General features: G+C 37.5%; 1 long non-coding RNA gene across 3 annotated transcripts; it reads left to right on the forward strand.

Annotated features, from left to right (window-relative positions):
• Positions 1 to 34: 34 nt before the first annotated feature.
• Positions 35 to 2894, forward strand: LOC129348531 (uncharacterized). 3 transcript variants are annotated; one of them, XR_008601101.1, is made up of 3 exons: positions 148 to 2112; positions 2176 to 2333; positions 2545 to 2894. It is a non-coding gene; the product is annotated as an uncharacterized LOC129348531 (long non-coding RNA). The 3 variants fall into 3 exon arrangements; XR_008601100.1 differs by having other exon boundaries at positions 2433 to 2893; XR_008601099.1 differs by lacking the exon at positions 2545 to 2894 and having other exon boundaries at positions 35 to 2112; positions 2176 to 2393.
• Positions 2895 to 3292: the final 398 nt, after the last annotated feature.

Consider the following 3292-nt stretch of genomic DNA (forward strand, 5'->3'; position numbering starts at 1 on the left):
TTATTAAAAAAAATGTTCTTTTCCTGATGTGTGTATACATTATTTTGGCTGACTCTGACTCTGTGAACTTAATGAGAACAAAATTGTCATTTAATTGTTGCTCTGAAAGCTTCTTTAGTGAAAACCGGTTGGTGTTCTGCTTTCTCCTGTCATCCAGATGTTCAGAGGGAGATGATGCCACATCTGGTCCAGCTGATGGAAGGTCTTGAAGTTCTCTGACTGGCCTCGACTGAAGATGGTCGTCTCACTGGATTTAAGGTTCAGATGCTCAGTAACAAACTCCACCAATGAGCCAACAGGGAAGCTTTAGGTTTATTAAATGTTGCTATGAAGGTTTCGCTGTTTTTCTTGGTGAATGCAATGTGCTCCAACTAAAACCTGAATTAGAACTTAGAAGTAAATCCTTCCATCTGAAAGGATTTAGTTGCATTAATAACCTCATAACATTTTAATTTTTATTCCAGTCTTGGTTGGAAATAGAATCTCTGTATTGATTCAGGTAAAAACTGAACTTCACAGCATATTGGAGCAAAACAACCAGATGAAAACTGTGATGGTGTTGGATTGTCAGACTGTAATGTTGCAGCTCAAAGCAGCTTTTCTAGCTCAGTTCATTCTGACATTCAGCTATGAATCAACACAGCAGATGGTGATCCATGCTGTGGAAGTCTCACATCTCCTGATTTAATGGAGCTGCTTTGCACTTTTTACACTGTTTATTCACCAACACTTTATTTAATAAAAGTCCCATCTAGTTTTTATGAGGAATGTGATGTTTTAATTTCTCTGTGAATAACTGCAGTCTAATGCAACAGCTGGAGTTGTAACATCTGTCCTGATATTGATCATGAAGTATTGATCAGAATACTTATGGTTAGCAGTCATCCCTGAAGTTTTACATTAAAATTTTTACTTGTGTTGTGAACTTTGGTAAGAAGCAGAAACTTTAGCGTTGCCATGGATACATGAGTGTTAAATTCTGTCCATGTTTCCATTTTGGGAAATTCAGTCCAGCAGATGAATTTGTTTTTACTGCCAGCTACCATTCAGTCTGAGATATTAAGAATAAATAAATGTGCACAATGTGGAAATGAACAGGTTTTATTTTTATTTATTCCTACAGCTGCTGCTTATAAAGATCCAGAATGTGGAGGAATTTAGTCTCACAATCACGGACAATAAATATTATCTGAAAGTCGGGTTATTGTTGTTTATCAGCACAATACAAAAAGATTCATGTTAGAAATATTCCAGTTAAGACTCTAGAATGTCATGATTTATATAAATTTACCTCAAGAATATAAATGTTCAGGTTAAGTTTGTGCAGTGATATTTATTATGTAAGTTTAGCTGATTAAAGTTTATGACTCTGCACTAAAATATTATTTAAACTTACATCGTTATTATTATATTTAGGGTCAGACCCTACAGTATTGAGATTAAGAAGTCAAATATTCTATAAAATGTAAATACACTGAACTCATTTGGATATATTTTAGTGAGACTCTACAATATTATTTGACACAAATCTATCTAAATCAAAATTGTAATCATTTTTACTCCAAACATTTACTGGACTGATTTAAATATTAAAATCACTCCTTTCTAATCCTCTGCTGTACATTCAAACCTGAGGCCTTAAATAGAAACACACAAGTATCTGATTGAAGGAACTTCTGCAGAGTCCTGGTTCCAGAACATGATGATAGAATTATAGACAAACTTTAACAAAAGCTGCCTGAGAGTTTACGGGTTTTTATGTTGGATTTCTTCAGTAATTTAATGAGAGTTATCAGCAAAAATCAAGTGTTCATTTGATGACCTTGATTTCCTAAAACATCCAGAATTGGAGCTCATATCTTTGGCAGCTGTAAAGTTTCTGCTCCTTCAAAGTTCACAACACAATGAATGAATTCCTAAAACACTCAATGCTGGAGAGCTTTTGTGATGCTGAAGCAGTGACCAGTTTTTCTGTTTCTTCTCTGGAGATGCACAATGAGGGACGTCTGCAGAGACTGAGAAAGAGTCTCACCACATCCTGACATGAGGAAAAAGACTTTATTGAAGTCTACAATGAGAAAAACTATCAGACAGCAGACGGCTGCATTCAAGGTGAGCTCTGAACATTTAATCTGGAACAGGAATTCAATAACTGCAGCATGAGTTTCATTTCAGTCTGTAGCTGCTGAATTCATGGATGAATCATCTGGCACTAGAGAGGAAGACCATCAAACATCCACGTCAGCTGATGGAGGTCCAAGAGTCTCACCCAACAAACAACCTACAGAGTGAAGACCTCGAACCTGATTGGACGGCCTCCTATTCAGCCACATGTGTGAACAAATGCCTCTAAGTTGATTTGTTTTCTAAAATAAATCTAGTTTGAGTCCTAATCTATGCCTGTGTTTGCTTCTTTACACTGCTGTTAACAGTTTAGGCTGTTAGATTGTTCCAGATAAGTACAAGATTCTTCAGAGCCGTTCTACCACGAGCCTTACAGGAAGAACTCCAACAGCTACTGAATGTTCCTGTGGTTCCCTCAAGGCTACAGGAGGAGTCCTACGAGGACGAGCCGGTCCACCTGATGGAGGCCAGTCGCTGTGGTTCAAAGCCAACACCGACTACGTGGACTTCTACTGGACCACACAGAGGCCTTCAAACCAGACCAACAAGTTCAGCGACTCCCCGACTCGTGGGTCTGAGGACGCCGCCGAGCCTCGGTCCAGCCGGCCTCCTGTCTGTGGGTGTTTGAGTGCTGAGAGGTTTGTGGATGCATGTGAACGTGTCTGTGTTGAAACAGCAGCTTTTGACTCAGTAACGCTGGGAAAAACCAAGAGCTCCTTTATTTGTGACTTCCACTAAAAAACTGATGAAAATAAGTTTGTCAGGGTTCTGACTGATAACAGATTATTAAATAATGAAAATAATAGTTTAAATATTCATTAAACTCACCTTTTAGGTCTACATTTCCTTTACACTGACTTCTTGGTATATGTACAAGTATTTTGGGTGGAATATACCATTAAGCCCAACGTTCAAGGGTTCTTCTGGGAATATACCATTAAACCAACCTTTTAGGTAAAAGTTTCATCATATGGCACGTTTTTACAACATGTTGAAAAATCGCATTTTTTTTCGACATAGTATAGTAAGGCGTTTTTTTTGCGCCAAAATTCATGATGATTTTTTTTTCAAAGAAAACCTTTCTGGAGTGTTTTTCATGGCCTCCTTTACATTATTTCATCATATGGCACGTTTTTACAACATGTTGAAAAATCGCATTTTTTTTCGA

This window comes from Amphiprion ocellaris, unplaced genomic scaffold (assembly GCF_022539595.1).
Source record: "Amphiprion ocellaris isolate individual 3 ecotype Okinawa unplaced genomic scaffold, ASM2253959v1 Aocel_unscaffolded84, whole genome shotgun sequence".
Taxonomy (NCBI): Eukaryota; Metazoa; Chordata; class Actinopteri; family Pomacentridae; genus Amphiprion; species Amphiprion ocellaris.